Below are 21,032 nucleotides of genomic sequence, written 5' to 3' on the forward strand. Positions count from 1 at the left end.
TGTGCGTAGATGGCCTGGCTGAGTCTGGTTCGATTCCTTCGCCCCTCTCAGAGATCCCGGAAAGCTACCGAGAGTATCTTGCCCGCACAGCAAAGCTTGGCAAGCTACCCATGATGTATTCAATATGCCAAACACAGTAACAACAAGTCTTATGATGGAGACATTACTGGGCCCACTTGAGCAAATTGATGAACAACAGGAGGACAGTGCTACAGATATAGATTTAATTAATAGGGCCGGAGTGATAGCACAGCAGGTAGGGTGTTTGCCTTGCACGCAGCTGACCTGGGTTCGATTCCTCCGCCCTTCTCTGAGAGCCCGGCAAGCTATTGAGAGTATCCAGCCTGCACGGCAAAGCCTGGCAAACTCCCTGTGATGTATTCAATATGCCAAAAACAGTAACAACATGTCTCACAATTTGTTGTTACTGGTGCCCACTAGAGCAAATCGATGAACAACGAGAGGACAGTGCTACAGTGCTTGAAAAAAAAAAAAAAGGAGGTCCCCAAGGACTAAAAAAATAGCCAGGCAGGGGAGACGTCAGGACTCCCGAGCGAATTCAGAAACTCCATCTTTGTTCCCCAGGTCAAGAGTGAAACCTGACCACATATTCCTTCACCTCTCTAGAACATACTGTAAACATACAAAGATACCCTGGATGTAGGTTCCTAAGCACACTACAACACACAAGAAACAACTCAAACTGCAAAGGTCACAGTGGTGAAGCAACATGGAAACCCATCGGGCTGAGTGAGTGAAGATGCTAACCCAGATGACCCAACCAGTAATAATGAGCTATAACCTCTCTGACGGGGAATGTAGAATGGAATTGTTGATGCCCAAGGAGCTCAAAGAAACAATGGAATGCACTGCCAATAAAATACAAGAGGAAATGAGGGCAGAAATGAGGAAAATACAAATGAAATCACAAGCAGAAATAACAGATTTGAAAACCTGGTAGGTGAAATAAAAACTCACTGGTAGGCCTCAGCAGTAGAGTAACAGAATCAGTGAGCTCTAAGATGCAGTACAGAAAATCCCTGAACAACAGCAGACGGGGGAAAAGAAACTCAAAATAAAACAACTGATGACAAGAGAACATAGGGATGAATTCAAGAGGAACAACATAAGAATCATCGGGGGTCTCAGAGCGCCAGGAAGAAAACCCTGATGAAGAAGCAACTGTCAAATCATTGCTGAGAAGTTCCCGGAGCTGAAGAGGAGTGCATGTACCCAGATCCAGGAGGCCCGGGGGATACCAAACACCCCAAGACACATCAGAATGATGAAAACCATAGAGACAGAATTCTGAAAGCAGCAAGACCAAAGAAAGAAATGGCTTACAAAGGAGCATCCTTAGGATTTACAGCAGATTTACCAGATAAAAAAAGGGAAGACAGAAGGAAAAGCACCAACTATGTGCTCTCTCTCTATTTTTTGAGTACCTGGACCTAAAGTGTGTCACTATGTGATTAAAAAAAAGAAACCTGGGGCTGGAGTGATAGCACAGCGGGTAGGGTGTTTGCCTTGCAAGTGGCCAACACCGGTTCAATCCCCAGCAACCCATATGGTCCCCCAGCACTGCCAGAAGTCATTCCTGAGTGCATGTAAAAAAAAAAAGTAAAGGCCCTCCCATTGATCGTCGATTTGCTTGAGCGGGCCCAGTAACGTCTCCATTGGAGACTTTGTTGTTACTGTGTCTGGCATATCGAATACGTCACGGGGAGCTTGCCAGGCTCTGCCGTGCGGGCGAGATACTCTCGGTAGCTTGCCGGGCTCTCCGAGAGGGGCGGAGGAATCGAACTCGGGTCGGCCATGTTGGCTGTGTGCAAGGCAGATGCCCTACCCGCTGTGCTATCGCTCCAGCCCCTGAGTGCATGAGCCAGGAGTAATCTGTACAACGCCGGGTGTGACCCAAAAAGAAGGAACCTACCTCATGTCTCCAAATCAACACACACGTGCACACATGCACGCACACACATGCCCACGCACACGTACAACAGAGCTGCTGTAGTCCCACCAGTGAGGTCATTAGGAGATACTCATGGAGGGATGCACGCCAACCCAGTACACCATGCTGTGCCTTACTGATTAGTTTGCGGGGAGCTGGTCCCAGCATTCTCAGCAATTTCTCACTTATTAGCAGACAAAAAGCAAACAGCACAGCAACAGCCTTTAGAACAGAGGCTCCCAGAGATGCCAGGGGGCATTTAAGGTAAGGCTTGGAGGTAGCCAAAAAAGTGGCTCTTTAATGGGTACTTTTATGCAAACTAACCCTCATGCTGGTTTCCAATGCTGTGAGCAGGTTTTCTAGGGGCTTGTTTTTTTGTGTGTTTCTGCAGTGGTGGCAAAAGCCTACTGTAATCTGCTGCCAGCTTTCCGATTCCCAGGGTGGTGCATGCGGGTGTGGGGGAGGGCAGGGGACGCCAGGCTGCAGGGCAGCTCGGCTTAGAGTCCCGCCTGCAGGAGGGACTCGCTCCTCAGCCCTGGTGTCCTCACACATTCTCCACTTCCCCTTCTGTCCCAGACAGGGTGCCCATGGCGCTTCTGTCTGAATCAACTGAAAATCCAAACTAACAGACCCAATCCACAAAGCGATGGCTTTCAGGACATTGGCTCTCAGACTCAAATGTTATGTTTGGGGACTCCAGAGAGCTGGGTCCTCAGGCCCACTTACTGCTGCTGGAGTGTTTCTTGGCCCTGTGCAGGGAGGGAGAGGCCAGCGGGGGTCGGGGGTGGGTGGGGGGAAGAAGCACATCCTTGTAAGGTTCTCCTCAGCCACTTGAAGAGGTGCAGTATCTCTTGCAGGCAGACGGTGATAAGGTCCAGATGTCTGTTACAAACACTAAGGCTGCCACTCCAGTAACAAAGGGTTGGAATTGATAAACCAACGCAGGAGGTAAAGCATACCAAAATAAGGCGGAATAAGGTAATAGAAACAGACAGTACAAAGCAAAATGATAGACTCTAGGTCTATCAGCAATCACTTTTTTTTTTGGGTCCAACCCAGGGCCTCCCACATGCAAGGAGCAATTGCTTTACCTGTAAACAGTCTGCAGGCCTGAGGGACAGTGCAAAGGGTTAGAACGGGAGTCTGGCATGCACAGGCCCGGTCTTGATTCCCGGCACTGCAGGGTCTAGCCCCAGAGCCCTCCAGCAGCCTGGGGGAGGCCAAAAGATAGAGACGTAACTGTCTGAACACTATTCAGAGATTGGCATTTGTTTAGGGTATTAGTCTCTGGTTAGCTCTGTGGTAGGCAGACCTCTTCTGGAAGAGAGAAAGAGAGAGAGAGAGAGAGAGAGAGAGAGAGAGAGAGAGAGAGAGAGAGAGAGAGAGAGAGAGAGAAGAAGAGAAGTGTTCTTTTTTTTTTTAATTTTTATTAGTGAAACACCATGAGGTACAGTTGTAGACTTACAAATTTTTGTGCTTGGGTTTTAGTTATACAGTGATCGAGTACCCATCTCTCCACCAGTGCCCATTCTCCACCACCACTGATCCCAGTATCCCTCCCACCCCCCATCCCCCCATCCCACCCTGCCTCTGTGGCAGGGCATTTTCTTTTGTTCTTTCTCCCTTTTGGGTGCTGTGGGTTGCAAAATAGGCATTGAGTGGCAATCATGTAACAAAATTGGAGACTAACACCCAAGAATAGCCGAGATAAGTACCAGGAGGCTTACTCCATGGTTTGGAGGCCAGCCGCACATGCTAGAGGAAAAGGCAGCTCAGATAGAGAAGAGAATACCAAATAAAGGGTGTTGGGAGGATCCTCCCAGGATGGGAGATGCGTGCTGAGAGTAGACTAGAGAAGCATTCTTTAGGAAGGCTGATACCAGGAGCAGAATTCTGCCACTCCCCTCTGCCCTCCTTCACCTGTCCTGTTTCCTCCCTACCTCCTCCTGGAGGCCAGGCTCTGCCTTACGCAGGGGGTGGGGGTGGGGGTCTCCTTCAGAACCCCAGAAGCTGTGCTAGTGAGATGGTAGGTGGGCCCTGGCGTGATGAAGGCAGGAGGGTCCAGTGAGATCAACATTTTAATTTTTGGGGTGCCCAAGCAGTGCTCAGAGGGACCTCTGGGGCCTCTCCAAGCAATTTTCAGATAATCAGGCTCATGGTTCAAGGGGAAGGGCAGAGGATGCGGTGACACTCAGGTGCTGAGGTGTCAGGAGTCACCTGGGCCATCCTAGCAGAGCTCAGGAGTCCCCAGATTGCAGCTGGTGATGTTTGGGGGACCCTAGGGTGTCAGAAACTCAACTGGGGTTATTCACATGCAGAGCATTTGCCTTAATCCCTTTGTTGTTCCCCTGGCCCCAGAGATGGATTTTTTTGGGTTAACTGTTATATTTATTTTATTTTTTTAATTTTTATTAGTGAAACACCATGAGCTACAGTTGTAGACTTACAAATTTTTGTGCTTGGGTTTCAATTATACAATGATCAAATAGCCATACCTCCACCAAGTGCCCATTTTCCACCACCACGGGTCCCAGTATCCCTCCCACCCCCCCAACCCCCCACTCCACCCTGCCTCTGTGGCAGAGCATCCCCTTTTGTTCTCTCTCTCCTTTTGGGTGTTGTGGTTTGCAAAAGCACCAAATAAAGGGTGTTGGGAGGATCCTCCCAGAATGGGAGAAGCATGCTGAAAGTAGACCAGAGATGGATTTTTAAAAGTGTGTCACTGGTGTTTCTTTCTTAAAAACAGAGGTGAAATGTATCTAACACAATGGACCATTTGACCTGTGCAATCTAGCGTGAACTCAGTCATTCCTCACCATTCCCACCTTTCTTTCCTCTCAAAATCTTTTCACCTCCCTCAGAGCACCACTACCAGCTACCAACTAAGCTATCACTTCCCACTCTCCTCCCCTCCGACAGCCACTAATCTAAATCTATGTTATATCCCTTTGCCTGTTCTCATTACTTTAGATAAGAAGAATCACACAATATGTGACCTTTTATGTCTGGATTCCTTCATTGAACATAATGTCTTTGAGGTTTGGCCAAGGTTAGATCATGCCTTGATGCTCAAACCTTTGAATGGCTTTGAACAGACTCTTGTTTGCAGTCTGCACATACCAGGATTTTTCCGTTTGCCACTGGTGGCCTCGTGGCTCAAGTGGAGAGTGCAGCCATGAATGTTTGTGGGTACAATTCTGCTTGAAACCCCCTTTCGGACATAGGGAACCTAGTGGGCTGCTGGGTCATATGGAATTTTGTGTTAATATTTGTTTGTTTTATTTTTGAATCATACCTGCTCAGCGATTATTTCTGGCTCTGCACTCAGGAATTACTCCTGGCGGTGCTTGGGGGACCATATAGGATGCCGGGAATTGAATCCAGGTCTGCCATGTGCAAGGCAAACTCTGCATCCACTGTACTATCACTCAGGCCCTGGAATTCTGTGTTTAATTAAAAAAAAAAACTGCCAATGTGTTTTCCACAGTGGCTGTGTCTCCCTTTATTTAACTTATTATTATTTTATTTTATTTTATTTTTATTATTATTATTATTATTTTGCTTTTTGGGTCACACCCTGCGATGCTCAGGGGCTACTCCTGGCTTTGCACTCAGGAACCACTCCTGCCGGTGCTTAGGGGACCAGATGGGATGCTGGGAATCGAACCTGGATCGGCCACATGCAAGGCAAATGCCCTACCCGTTGCGCTATCGCTCCAGCCCCTTAACTTATTATTATTATTATTATTTTTTGTGGCACCTGGGAGTGAACCTAGGTCTCCTACATATAAGGCTTGAGCTTTACTCTTGAGCCATGTCCCTAGCCCCAGAATAAATGGTTAGCAATTTTTGTTGTCGTTGTTGTGTTTGGGACCATACTTGGCCATGCTCAGGGGTTACTCCTGCTTCTGCATTTAGGAATTGCTCTTGGCAGTGCTCTGGGGACCATATGGGATGCTGAGAATTGAACTTGGGTTGGTCACATGCAAAGAGAGCACCCTACCTCCTGTACTATCACTCTGCCCCCCAACCCCCGATTTTAGGCAATGCTGGGGATGGCACCCGGAGCTTCACACCAGTCTGGAGAGTGCTCTACTGCTGAGCAACATCCATTTTATTAAACTTATACTATTTAAGAGAAATTATATGCTTTCCCTTTCTGTTTTCTTCTCTTTACTCATGGTGCTGGGCTGGAGCGATGGCACAGCGGGTAGGGCGTTTGCCTTGCACGCAGCCAACATGGCCGAGCCGAGTTCGATTCCTCCGCCCCTCTCGGAGAGCCCGGCAAGCTCCCGAGAGTTTCTCGCCCGCGCGGCAGAGCCTGGCAAGCTACCCGTGACGTATCCGATATGCCAAACACAGTAACAACAAGTCTCACGATGGAGACGTTACTGGGCCCGCTCGAGCAAATCGATGAACAACGGGAGGACTCATGGTGCTCATTGCACTGCTGGGACTCTGCCAGGGCTCGCTGGGCACTTTTATCTGCCCCCCCCTCACTGAGTTGTGGAGCTTGTGCACAAGTGGTTGCTGTGACTGGAGACTGCCCACTTCCTGTTGTCACACCTGAGATTCCCACACTTCCAGGGAAGACTTTCAGGTCTGTGGAGTGATGCCAGGGATGAAACTTCCGGCCTTATGCTTGCAAAGCTAGATCTCTACCTCTGAGTTCTTCTGGGTCCCTCCCTTTAGTTTTCAGGTCAAGTCATTCCAAAGACCCACAGAAAATCTGAAAATTATTTGAAATTGGCAATTGTAAAACATTTTAAAGAAATTTAAACACAGTGTATAAATATTTGGAAATACACGCTTAGTGAATCAATTTAAATAGAGAAATTTCTAGAAGAGGGACTGAGCAATAGTACAGGAACACTTACCGTGCACGTGGCCAACCTGTGTTTGATCCCCAATACCACAAATGGTCCTTTGAGCCAGCCAGAAGTGGTCCTTGAGTGCAGAGCCAGGAGTAAACCCTGAATACTACTGATGTGGCCCTAAAACAACAACAATAACAACTACCACAAAACAAACAAATTAAAAAAAAGATAGGAAAGAAAGGAAAATTAATTTCTAGAAGAAAAATTCTCTTCTTTTGTTTTTGTGTCACAGTCAGGGATGTCAAGGGTTACCTGGATTGGCTGCGTGCAAGGGAAGCAACTACCCACTGTACGATCTCTCTTTTATCTACCCTCTCTGCCCTATCCTGCTCTGATCCTGTGATTGACCTCTGTTGATGCTTTGGTCTTTATCCTCCGAACATATTCTAGCATTTCTATAAAAAGAAAAAGTGCTTTTTTTTTCTTTTTGGGTCACACCTGGCGATGCATAAGGGTTACTCCTGGCTCCTGCACTCAGGAATTACCCCTGGCGGTGCCTGGGGGACCATATGGGATGCTGGGAATCAAACCTGGGTCGGCTGCGTGCAAGGCAAATGCCCTCCCTACTGTGCTATCACTCCAGCCCGCAAAAGTGCTTTTTATAAGCATTGTCACTGTCACTATCCTCCCGTTGTTCATCGATTTGCTCGAGTGGGCTCAGTAACTTCTCCATCGATAAGTATATTATATCTGTTTGATCTTGCTTTGAAATATTATTATACTTTTTTGGGGGGTGGGGAGGGAGAGGGTTTATAAGGCTTACACTTATAAGGCTCAGGTCTTACTCCTGGCTCTGTGCTTAGGAATCACTCTTGGTTGTGTTGAAGGAACAACATGTAATTCTGGGGATTGAACCAGGACAGCTGTGTGCAAGGCAAGCACCTTACCCCTGTGCTATCTCTGCCCCCACATAAAAGGTAAAGGTAAAGGCCCTCCCGTTGATCGTCGATTTGCTCGAGCGGGCCCAGTAACGTCTCCATTGGAGACTTTGTTGTTACTGTGTCTGGCATATCGAATACTCTCGGTAGCTTGCCGGGCTCTCCGAGAGGGGCGGAGGAATCGAACTCGGGTCAGCCATGTTGGCCGCTTGTAAGGCGGACGCCCTACCCGCTGTGCTATCGCTCCAGCCCCCACATACATTTATTTTTATTTTGATATCCCGGCAGACACGAGTTCGATTCTTCTGCCCCTCTTGGAGAGCCCGAAAGCTACTGAGAGTATTTCACCCAAACGGCAAAGCCTGGCAAGCTACCTGTGACGTATTCGATATGACAAACACTAACAACAAGTCTCACAACGGAGACGTTACTGGACCCGTATCGAGCAAATTGATGAACAACGAGAGGACAGTGCTACAGTGCATCCTTTTTAAAAATAAAAATTGGTGGAGGGTTATACCCAGAGGTGGTTAGGGTTTACTCCAGGCTCTACACTCAAGGGTCACTCCTGGCTGGTCTCAGTGTACTCATGTGGTGGAGGATTAATCTAGGTTGGTCATGTGCAAGCAATTGTACCACCCGCTGTACTATTGCACCACCCCTATTTATTTTAACTTCAGACACTGTGATTTATAGTACTGTTCAGGACAGGTTTATTTCATGCATGCAACATTCCAACACCATACCCTCACCACATCTGCTTCCTTCCACCCCTGCCTCGGGGCCTCCCCGCAGGTGTCCCTTGTGACGCCCTCCCACCCTTCCTAAGTTTAATTCTATAAAGCAGTTCCCGGGTTTATGAATTTTGATTGTTCCACCGACTGCCTGGGAGCCAGGGGAGAGACCCTCAGACCCGACACTTGGCTGTTTCCATAAACTCTGGGCCTCTTGGGGGGTCAGGCTGTCGTTGCGGGGCTGGAAAAAGAATGCATTTCGGTTCTGCTTTGGGTTTCTGCACTTCCACACTTTCAATCAAGTGAACATAAATTGCTTTCATAATAACAAAGTAGGGCTAATAAAAGCAGGAAAGAAGAATGGAGGGCTGAGGCCTGGCAGTCCCACCTTCTCTAGTCCTGGCTTCATTCCTCGGGGTTGCGTAATGAGCTGTTTGCCAGTTGCCTCCCTGGAGGGCATCCAGGCCTGATTCACCGGTGCGTGTGCAGGGCTCGGAAGGTTTGCTGAACAGACAGAGGGGTCGCAGGGGTCGTGGGAGAAGCTTTGGGGGACAGGGTGGGTCTGATCTGAGTCCCTCAGGGGTCTTGGGACTCCAAAGGTCACTTCCTGTCTAGGAGGGGCATCTGGCATCCTTGGGGAAGCTAGGCATGAGCCCAGACAGGGGCTATTTTTTGTGGGGGCCCCACTCAGGGTGCTATGGCACCCTACTGAGAAAGTAATTAGAGCTGCCAGGAGCAGGAAGCAGGCAAGCTTTCCCCAGAGCTATAAATAGTCAGTAGGTTGGTGGAGGTGGGGTGGCCTGGTCGTGGGAGCACTGGGCGGGCACTGTGGGAGGAGCTGCTGTTTCCTTGGGCTGGCCTGTCTGTCTGTCTGTCTGTCTGTCTGCTTTGGGACAGCACTGTCAGGGAAGGGCGTGGGTCTCTGCCAAAGTGTGAGTGGCACCTCCTTTCCCTTCCTCCACAAATCCAGGCCTCTTGGGTTCCTGTTCCCACGTAGGGTGCAGACCACCGGGGAGTGTCCACCAGCTCTGCCGGCGTCAGCTTCCAGACTCAGCCCGCCCTGGAGAAGCTGGTGAGCCATGGGCTGTGAACAGGGCCCTGCATCCTTCGCGGCATTTCTGTGCCTGCAGGCAGCTCTGGGCCCGCCTCAAGTTATAAGCCAGCGGGAGGAGGAATGTGGAACCCTGCCCTGGGGTACCCCAGATTCTCTGAGCAGGGGACAGGTGATGAGAGCCCCAGGGGGTCTGAGAGGTCACAGCAGATTGGAATATGCACCCCAGGTGCTGGGCTCCCCTGGAGTCTTCTCTCAACTGTGATCTTGTCAGTGCCTCCTATTTCTGGGGGTGCCGTGAGGCCCTGAGTTGGGGGAGGGGGACTCAGGAGGTGGTCCTTTTGGGAGCTACTTTTTGATGCTGTGACCGGCTTGTTCTAAGTGTGGGAGCAGGGACACAGATGTGTGAGTGTGTGTGTGCACAAGAGGCGCAGCAGAAACCCCTGTCTGGACCCTGGGTGCTGGACAAGAGGGCTCCCATCTCTCCTTAGTGAGGGCCTGGTGGGTATGGGGGATCCCTGGCCCGGGGCAGCTAGGAGGAGGCCAGGGATCTGAAGGGGATGCTCGGAGGGGGCCTTTGCCTTGAGTCACTGGGCCAGGCTGGTGAGGGTCCCGGAAGCTACCTGCAGCCTGGCCCAGCCTGTGCTGACCATGGGAACATGACCAGCGAGAGAGGTTGGGAGTTTGGGTTGCCATTGAATGAAGGGCGGACCAGGAAGTGAGAGAGGGGCTGCCCGGAGTGGGTACTCCCCAGCCCTCCTGAGCAGGACTGTGGGCAAGAAGTGGGTGACCTGGAGTAGGGATTCTCAGCCTCCCTCATGCCATGCAGGACCTGAGAACTCAGTGCGACAGAGCGACTGTGGACCCAGTTCAAGAGACAGGCCTGGAGATGGAGACGATGAAGGTAAATCAATGGACTTGGCCACCACCACAGAACCGGCACACGTGACTTTCTTGAAGGCCACGGAAACCACAGCGGTTCCGAGCTTTGGGAAGGAGCATGCTGAGAGGAGGTTGGTGTCTTTGGAGGGAAACAGAACTAGAGGCTGTTAATTCTGCCAGGGGGTCAGGCCACACTGAACCCTGACCACAGAACTTGGCACAGTGGAAATGGTAGGCCAGCCTGACTTTCTGATCAGAGACCCCCCCTCCCCCCATTCCTTCCTCCCCTCCTCTTCTTCCTTGTGAAAACAAGGTTCTTCCTCTGTACCAGGCTGTTGTGAGGTCTAAACTAGGTAAAAGAGAAATAAACAGGTGAGGCTGGCTCTGATGCAGGTTTTTATCTTCTTCTTCTTCTTCTTCTTCTCCTTCTTCTTCTCCTTCTCCTTCTCCTTCTCCTTCTCCTTCTTCTTCTTCTTCTTCTCCTCCTCCTCCTCCTCCTCCTCCTCCTCCTCCTCCTCCTCCTCCTCCTCCTCCTCCTCCTCCTCCTCCTCCACTCAGGGGTCACTCCTGGCCAGACTGGGTGAACCATACATGGTGCCAGGGATTGAACCCAGGTTATCTACTTGCAAGGCAAATGTCTTACCCACTATACTATCTCTCTGGCCTCTAATTATTTTTTTTCCTCTTTCTTTGCAGTGCTGGGAATTGAACACATGCAAGGCAAGTGTTCTACCACTGAGCCACATTCTGGGTCCTCAGTATTAATATTCTATTTCAGTTGGTGGTGTTGATAAAACAATAATACCAACATTGTCTGCCATTCCTAGCTTTACTCTGGTCCATTATTAACACAGAGGCAAGAGTGATTGTTTTGTGTCCACTGTGTGCGTGTGTGTGTGTATGTGTGCACCTTTCTGAATAGTTTGCCACTTCTGATTGCACACTTAAAGAGCACTTAATTTTTGCATGATTTGGGACTTTCTGTAGTAAAGCTGGTGTTTAAATTCTTCCATTTTCCTGAAACATTTTATTTGGAGGGCCCATATCCAACAGTGCTCAGGGACTACTCTCAGCTTAGTGCTCCAGGTCTCATGCGGTGCTGGGGATTGAGCTTTGTCAGCCTCCTACACGCAAAGCAATGGCTCTAGTCTGTTGAGTTATCTCCCTAGCCCTTCTCACCACATGTACCTTAAAAAAAATCTCAACATTATTTTCTGAAATTTGTGCACTCTGCATGCTGCTTAGGAATAGAGCCTAGTTGAATGATCCCTTCTCTGGACTAAGGATAATCGGGTGATTTTTTAGTGTTTTTCTTCTCTAACAAACAATGCTGCTGTGAACATTACTGTTCAGAACTCAACACACAACGATCTCAGTCTAGGAGTGGAATTACTTGGCATCAAGTTGTTAGAGACTCCAGGGGTTCTGGCTTTTGGCATAAATAGAAACTGACAGCAGCCCAAGGAGTAGTTCAGTTATTGTCAGTCGATGCACAGGGTGCCAGCCCAGAGCAGGGAATCTTAAATTCCAACAGAGGCAGGGCAAGTTGTGTGTGTGTGTGTGTGTGTGTGTGTGTGTGTGTGTTTTGTTGTGGTTTGTTTGACTTTGGGGGACTCATACCCAGTGATGCTCAGGGGTGACTCCTGGCTCTGCACTCAGGAATTATTCCTGGTGGTGCTTGGGGGACCATATGGGATGCTGGGGATGGAACCCAGGTCGGCCATGTACATGCAAGGCAAACGTCCTCCACACTGTGTTATCAATCTGGCCCCAACAAGGGAAGTTCTAAAGGGGTTGGACACGGGCAAGCTACCTATGATGTATTTGATATGCCAAACACAGTAACAAGTCTCACAATGTTACTGGGCCCACTTGAGCAAATTGATGAACAACGGGAGGACAGTGACAGTGACAGTGAATCACTGTGAGATAGACCCTTATAAAGCTGTTCATGATTAGGCTTCAGTCATACAGTGTTCCACACCCATCCCTCCACCAGTGTACATTTCCCAGCATCAGTGTCCCCAGTTTCCTTCCATCACCCCCCAGCCTGCCTCTGTGACAGGCCTTTTCGTCTCTCTCTGTCTCTCTTCCAGGCACATAATGAATTTACTTTATATTGCTTATTCCAACAAAACTTTAGAAATGACTAATAGAATGATTAGAAAATAAATCAATAAAGACCCAATTTGTGATTTCCTTATGGTTTGGCCTATGTAAACAAGAAAATTAAAACCATTGAATGCAGTATAATAAGATGCCTATTCTCATTTATATATATATATATATATATATAAGTTTTCAACACTGGAATCTAAAATATATTACATTAAATTTTATTTATATTTGGATCTCATTATGGTAATAATCATCTCTCACATGTCATTAATAAAACTTGTAAAGAAATTCTAGTTATATATATATTTGTGAAGTAAAAACAGATTTTATTTGGAGGTTTTGAGGAAGGAGAAGAAGGGAGAGAATGGGGGAAAGAGTAACATGTCTAAGAGAGAACGCAGGGGGCGGGAGCGATAGCACAGCGGGTAGGGCATTTGCCTTGCACGTGGCCGACCCTGGTTCGATTCTCAGCATCCTATATGGTCCCCCAAGCACCGCCAGGAGTAATTCCTGAGTGCATGAGCCAGGAGGAACCCCTGTGCATCGCCGGGTATAACCCAAAAAAAGCCGAGAGAGAGAGAGAGAGAGAGAGAGAGAGAGAGAGAGAGAGAGAGAGAGAGAAAGTAAAGGTATGCGAAGCCCCCAGTATACATCTCAAGAAGGGGACAGGCAGGCAACCCATAAGTTTGAACTCCTCATGTGCGTGGCCACATGAACACAAGCAGCACAAGGGCTCGGGCATATTTTGGAGTTGACATGGAACAGGTGAGGCCTACATATGTAAATTCCCCCCCTACACTTTATATAAACACTGTGGTTTATAAAATTGCTCATGATGATTTGTTACATTGCTGTGATTTTCTAGTGCATTCCACAAAGCAGTCCTCTGGGCTCATTGCCGAGATGGAGATTAGTGCTCTCTCTTTAGACGGTTTCCATGCCTACTGCTGCCCCGAATGTCCAGGGCAGAGGAGACGAGCTTCCTGCACACTCCAGCCTGGTCCCTTCATCCCATCCTGAGAAGCCCAGAGCTCCTTGCCGGCTTCCTGGCGCCTTTACTCCATTGAGGATTTTCAGATTTTATAAATGAGTAGTGAGGTAGTCATTGCCGGGTCTCTGGCTGGTTCCTTTGTCTTCTTCCTTGCCACACTCCACCGTTTGAGTCTACAAATAACCGAAATGTTTCTTGCATCTCAGCACGACCTGTGTGACCTAACTCTGGTCAGTGAGACAGGAGGGATGTTGGCTGGGAGGCTGCTGGGAAATTTGGAGGATTTATTTCCCTGAGAGAAGACGGTGGCTTCCCCACCCCCTGCAGGGAAGTTGGGATGGAGAATGTGATGTTTGGGACTCCAGTCCTCATGGCCTGACTCCCTGTAACTGTGCCTGAGGCTGAGGAACCTGTGTGTTTAGGATATTCTGGTGCTGCTGATTTAGGTGGAAAAGACCTGGGATTCTGGGGAACTAATTCTGGGGCTTCCACCCTCCGGGCTTCTTGTTATGCTAATTAAACATCCTTACTGCTTATATCATGCTAGTAAGATCATCTTTTTATAGCAGAAACAGGCTGGCTGATAGGGGTTGCCTCTGAGCGTTGTTCTCCTGTCACTCTTCCCCTCTGCCCCCCTCGCTCCTTGAATTCCACTCCCAAAAGCTTCTTTGAGGATTCAGTCTCTAATTCAGCTGCTCTTGAACTTGTGGTTGTAGCCCGCCCAGCTCACTGTCCCTTCCTCGGATTCTCAGGCTCTGGGTCTCCATCTGCCGCCACTCCTTGCCCTGACTCTCCTTGAAAGCCACCTTGGCTGACCACTGGGTATGGATGCGAAAGTCAGACCTTGCTACCCAGAGGCCCTTTGGTCTGCTTGCCAAGAGCCCACCAGTCCTGGAGTGTGAATCTCTGCTCTGTTCAGGAGAACAGGTAAGGGAGTCTGGATCCAGGTGTCTTTGACTTCAGTTACCCCCTCTAGCTCAGAGGCTAGACAGTCAGTCCCTTTCTCAGAGTGCCACCCCTTTCCCAAGGTTCAGCCACCCCTTCTACTGGCCCTTCCTGATCTGTTCCCTGCAGGCTTGCATTGTGCTCTCACAGAACGCGCTAGCTCCTCAGGGCTTTCCCCTGCAGCCCTCAGCCCTATCTCACCTGTCTTTGTGATTTCCTTTCCGCAGGGAGAGGGACTGCATGAACTGGAGTTGCAGCCTTTTGTCTGCTTCTCTGTCCTACTGAGTCTTCAGCAGAAGCAGCAGCTCTTGGGGGAATTCCATGAAGGCCAGGCGCTGCCCCAGGGATTTACCCTGAAAATATAGCCCAGCCCCTGGGCCATCTCTGGAAGTGATGGATTATTTCCACCATTGTGCTCAGGGGCACTCCCATGCCGGGAATTGAACCCAGGGCTCCTGCATGCAAAGTATGTGCCCAGCAGCTTGAACCTTTCCCCTGGTCCAAGCTATTTCTCTCTTTTTTTCTCTTTTTTCTTCTTTTTGGCTCACACCCGGTGATGCACAGGGGTTACTCTTGGCTCTGCACTCAGGGATCACTCCTGGTGGTGGTCAGGGGACCATATGGGATGCTGGGAATCGAACTTGACTTGGCCGCATGCAAGGCAGACGCCCTTACCTGCTGTGCTGTCATTCCAGCCACCCAAGTCATTTCCTTTTTTCTTTTTGGGTCAAACCCGGCAATGCACAAGGGTTACTCCTGGCTCTGCACTCAGGAATTACTCCTGGCGATGCTTGGGGGACCATATGATGGATGCTGGGAATCAAACCTGGGCCGGCCGCGTGCAAAGCAAACTTCTTACCCGCTGAGCTATTGCTCCAGCCCCCCAAGCCATTTCTTGACTCTGTCTCTTTGCTGTCTTTCCTTGACCCATGTGCCTTAGCCTGGGCTAGAACAACATCTTCCTTTCTGCTCTTGAATCAGACCCTCTGTCATCCATCCTGAGACGGTCTAGGGATGGACCTCAACTTGACCTCCCGGGCTCTGACCTGACTCACCTTGTTTCTCTGCAGACGGGATCCATCAGCCGACCTGGCTGGCTGCGCGGCTGTCGGTCCCCGCCCTGCTCCTGCTGCCATGGCTCATCTCCTCCGCTAGGTGTCACTCACCTCACCTCCCTGAGCCCACCTCAGCACCCTGGGCCTAGGGAGAGACACCAAGTCCTCAGCTCACTGGTGACAGCACGGAGGCCCTGTCACTGTCAGCTGCTCATGTGTACAAGCCTCTTGAGTCATCATTTCCTGATGTGTCTGTGATGTCCTTTAAAACTACACCAGTCCTGCTAAAGTTCAGTGTGGGGAGCTGAATGGTCCATGTGGGGCCGTAGAACTGTGTGTGTGTGTGTATGTGTGTGTGTGTGTGTGTGGTGGGGGTTGCAAAAACATGTTAAAATGAATTTATGCATTATCAGTATGTGCAAATGTTTGGTATATACACACAAACATACACATATCTATCTTGATTATTTAAAAACTATTTTAGGGTGCAGAGGGAGAATACAGGAGACAAGGCACTTCCTCTGTATCTGGCTGGGGGGGTCCGTGACCCTGGTTCAAATCCCCAGCATCACAAACAGTCTCTTGAGCACTGCCAGGGGTCACTTCTGAGCACAGTCCCTTTAGTTGTGGTTTTGGGGCACTCCTGGTGGTATTGAGAGGCTACTCTGGTTTTGCGTTTAAGGGTCACTCCTGGTGGTACTTGGGGAATATGGTGGCAGGGGTTGGCTGCATGCAAGGCAAGTGTCTTAACCCCTGTACTATCTCTCCTTTGGGGGATTTTGGTCCTAGGGAGAGAAGGGGAGAAGGGCCGGGAGGGTTGGAGTAGGACTCCAACGGGCGGGTTGCTGGAAAACTGAGAGCTGGGTGGGGTGTTGGTAAGGCCAGAGTGAAGGCTTCTCTGGAAGGAAACTTTAGCTTCGGGGAAAGCAGGGAGCCCCGAAAGGGGGATGGAAGACAGAGGTGGGGCTGGAAAGGCTGGCAGAACTCTGGAGACACGGGGAACATTCTGAGCCTGGAGCCTGCCTTGTGAGCTGGCAGTGGTCAGGCATTCCAGAAGCTCTTGATGGTGTTTGTCAGGCAGAGCACGGGAAAGCAAGAGCCAGGAGGTAAAGCCTGAGGTGGCGGAGCGGATGTTCCAGAAACACCTCCTGGACTAGGGTCTTTGTGATGCAGGAAGGTGAGACGGGGAGCCAGGGAGACGGTGTTGGGGGCTCAGGGAGGCAGTTTGTCCTTCTTGCTCATGCCTGGGTCCAGCCCTTGGCCTGAAGGAAGTAGCCACTCTGCCTGTCAGCCCAGCAGGCCCTGTCTGGGAGAGCGGAGCTGGCCGAAGGCCACTTTCTGGCCACTTGTTTCCTCTCTGGCCTAAACCAACCCAAGCAAACAGTGACCTTCTTGTCCAGACATGCAACTCCAGTGCGTGGGCACTGAGTAATGGTCTGCTTCTCCTCTCCATCCTCCAGGAGAATTTTGTTTTCTCTCTGAAAATGAAATTTCTATTTACTAGCCTTCTAAGAGGACAAGTCAGATGCAGAATGATGATTTCTAATTCTGGTTCAAAGAAACTCTGTTTAAATTTTTTTGTTTTAATAAAAAAAATACTGGACCAGAGAGATAGTACAGTGGGTAGAATACTTATTTTGCCTGCAGCCAACCCAAGTTTGATCCCCTGATCCTGCCAGGAGAGATCACTGAGCATAGAGCAAGGAATAAGTCCTGAGCACAGCAGGGGACAGCCATAAAGAACAATAGCAGCAATATATATAGAGAGAGGGTGGCTGAATATGTGGGCTGGAGCGATAGCACAGCAGGCAGGACATGTGCCTTGCACACAGCCAACATGGCCGACCCGAGTTCGATTCTTCCACCCCTCTCAGAGAGCCCGGCAAGCTACTGAGAGTATCTTGCCCGCACAACAAAGTCTGACAACCTACCGTGATGTATTCGATATGCCAAACACAGTAACAGTTGTCACAATGGAGACGTGACTGGGCTTGCTCTAGCAAATCGATGAACAACGGGAGGACAGTGACAGTGACAACTGAATATGCAGGTTCTAGGTTTATAATCCAACTGTACCATCCATCCACACCATCCCACACCACCAGACTCACAGTCCCTCCACCACTGTGACTAGGTCCCTTTCTACACCTTCTATCTTGTCCCATTATCTCCCTCAGTTCTGTTGGCAGTGTGTCAGGATTTGTTTTCGTAGGCCATTGTCTATTGCCTAGATTTATTTCTTTATAGTTCACATATGTGTGAGATCACTGAGTATTTGATTTTCTCCTTCTGACTCAGTTCTCTTAGCATGATCCCCATATGTTTCATCCAAGTGGTAATGAAATGCAAGATCTCATCTTTTCTTACAGCTGAGTAGTATTCCACTGTGTAATCATATTGCATTTTCCTTATCCACTCATCTGTCATTGGGAACATGTGTTGTTTCCAGATCTTGACTTTTGGAAATAGTGCAGCAGTGAACATAGGTGTGCATATATCTTCACAAATTAGTGTTTTGTGTTCTTGGGATAGATGCCACGGATTAGAAATACTGGGTCATATGGAAGTTCTATTTTTAAAAACTTTTTGAGAAGTTTTCGTACTGTTTTCCTTAGAAGCAAAACCAGATGACAGTTCAAGCAACAGTGAATGACATTTTTTTTTCTTCCTTCCTGCCAACGGTAGTTGTTCTTGATATTTTTGATATAGGCCATTGTCACAGGCATGTCATCTTAACTTGCATAATAATCAGCGATGATGAACTTTTTCACATGCCTGTTGGCCATCTGAGTGTCTTCTATGTTCAGGAAATCTGTTCAGTGTCTCTCTGCATTTCTTGATAGGATTATTTTGTTGTTGGACTTTGTAAGCAGAATACATATTCTGAGATTAGATTTTTGTCATAAGTATGGTATGTTCTCTCTTTCAGTAAGGCTTTTTTGACTTTAGTCATTTTTTTGTCATTCACAAACTTTTTAATATGAAGTACCTGTAATCTTGTTTATTTTTGCTTTTTTTCCTTGCCAGTTGGGGCATCATTGATAATTCTAAGATCAACACCAAGGAGAGCTCTGTTTTCTTGATATATTGATCTGGATCTAATAGCAAGGTCTTTCATTCATTTGATTTAATCTTTGTGTATGGTGTGAGATAGGGATTGAGTTTAATTAATCAATCAATTAATTAACTTTTGTGTGTAGCTAACCAGTTTTCCCAGCTAACCAAACAGTTGAAGAGGATTTTCTTGTCCCATTTAATGCCTCAGGGAAATTGGTCTGTAATTCTTTAGTTCTTTTTTTTGGGGGGGGGATGTTGGTGGAATGGTCACACCCAGCAATGCTCAGGACATATACTCATGGCTCTGTACATAGAGGTCACTTCTGGTGGGGCTTGGGAAACAATATGGGATGTTGGGGCTCAAACCCAGGTTGGTCATGTGCAAATCAAGTATCCTACTTGCTGTGCTCGTTCTCTGACCCCTAGGTTCAGTCTTGAGAGGTTGTTGAACTCTAATAAAACATTATACACTTCTAGGTTCTCATATTTAGTGACACAAAATTTTTCATAACTATATGTGATTTTTTTTTCAGTGCTGGGGATAGAACCCAGCAATATCACACACACAAGGCAAGTGTTCTACTACTGAGCCCCATCTCTGGTCTGTCTTTTGTATTTCTGTGGTGGTATAACTTTTGTTCTCTCATTTCTGATATGATTTATCTGTTTCCTCCTTTCTTCATGAGTCTACTAAGGATTTAACAATATTACTTATTCTTTAATTAATAAAAGCAGCTTTTGATTTTATTGATCTTTTGTATTGCATTAAAAACTTCTATATCATTGATATATACACTTTAATTTTTAGTAAAGACTTGCCAACCTGTTTATCCTTTTGATTTTACTAATATTCTATATTGTATTAAAATATTCTATATAATTGATATGTGCTCTAATTGTTATTATTTTCTCTAGTTCTACTCTGAGCTTTCTTTGTTATTCTGTTTCAGTTTCTTTTCATGTGAGGTTAGGTGATCTATTTGGGCTTTGTAAAATTTACTGATGAATTCCTGTATTATTATTATTATTTTTTCTTTTTTTTTAAATTTATTGAATCACTGTGGGAAAAGTTACAAAGCTTTCAGGTTTAAGTCTCGGTCATGAAATTATCAAACACATTTCCCTTCACCAATACTTATTTTTCATCACCAAGAACCCCAATAAACACCCTCTCCCAACCCTCCCAATGCCTGTGAGGCAGATGAATTCTAGTTAACACTCTATCTACTTTGGTTAATTTCATTGTTTCAACAAAAGATGCACCATTATTATTTAGAGTTTACACCCCCAAATCAGACATGCTGAAAAGGCATTGTGAAATAATTTGTTTTCTACAGCTGGTTACAAGAATCAAATGATGTCGCATGGCAGCGACTGTGGCCGCGCGATTTTGTATTTCTGGTATTTTACTTATTAAGCCTGGAAGTATTTCTGCCGAGAGTCAGATAATTATGAGAATGGTTTCTGTGGCTCTGGAGCCATGGCCGTGCCGGAGAGCCGCTTGTGGGGGGGCAACTTGTGACCTCGGTAGGGCGTGAAGGACGAGCTGGGAACGCCCCCCTTCCCATGAAGTTTCAGTCACCCCATCACGACCGGCTTATACCTGGCTTTCCATAAAGCTCTGAAGCAGCTACCATCTTTCTTTTCAGAGGGAAAAAGGCGGAAGGGAGCAACTCCCTTTCCCCTCTGGGCAGGCATGGTGGTGTGGATTAACGCATAGTACATTCACTTTTCTGCTGCAAGCTGCCGGGCTCTGCATTAAGTCCTTGTGCTTCTGGAGCCATGGCTGTGCCAGAGAGCCGCTTGTGGGGGGCAACTCGTGACCTCGGTAGGGCGTGAAGGACAAGCCAGGAACATCCCCCTTCCCATGAGGTTTCAGTCGCCCCCTCACGACCAGCTCATACCTTGCTTTCCATAAAGCTCCGAAGCGGCTGCCATCTTTCTTTCTGAATTCCTGTACTATTATGAGCTTTCCTTTCTGAACTATTTTTGCTGTCTCTGAACTATTTTGCTGGTAGCTCCTGTCTTCACTTTTGTTTGAAGGAAACATTGCTTTTCTTCCTCTCGTTTTCCCCAGTGAATGTTGACTAGAATAAAAGAATATTTTTGACCTAAATATTATTGTAGACCTTTGGGATAAATTTGAAAACATAATAAAGATTCCTTCCAAAATTTACAACTTAGCACCAAGACATAAGTGAAACTATGCAGTTTGCTAGTAATGGTAATGAATGCTAGAGAAGAAGAACAAAGAGCTAAACAGACTTCTCTGTTCCTACAAACCAATCTACCTTAGCAGGAAAGAGCATAGAAAAAATGAGAGGAGAGGAAGAAATAGGTCGGAGCTCCTGTTTCCTGCTAGAAGCACTTGGCCTTGGTTGGAATTTTAAACTGGTTGTATATTTTACTTTGATAAAAATGAAAATTAATTCAAATAGTGTTGTAACTATATTAGGAGGTGCGGGTGGCAGTGTGAGCTAAGTTTGCCTCAGT

General features: G+C 47.7%; 1 pseudogene; it reads left to right on the forward strand.

Annotated features, from left to right (window-relative positions):
• LOC130029822 (eukaryotic initiation factor 4A-III-like) overlaps window positions 1–14,792 on the forward strand; it is a 35,091-nt pseudogene extending 20,299 nt beyond the window's left edge.
• The last annotated feature ends 6,240 nt before the right edge of the window (window positions 14,793–21,032 follow it).

Source organism: Sorex fumeus, unplaced genomic scaffold (genome assembly GCF_029834395.1).
Source record: "Sorex fumeus unplaced genomic scaffold, SorFum_2.1 ptg000043l, whole genome shotgun sequence".
Taxonomy (NCBI): domain Eukaryota; kingdom Metazoa; phylum Chordata; class Mammalia; order Eulipotyphla; family Soricidae; genus Sorex; species Sorex fumeus.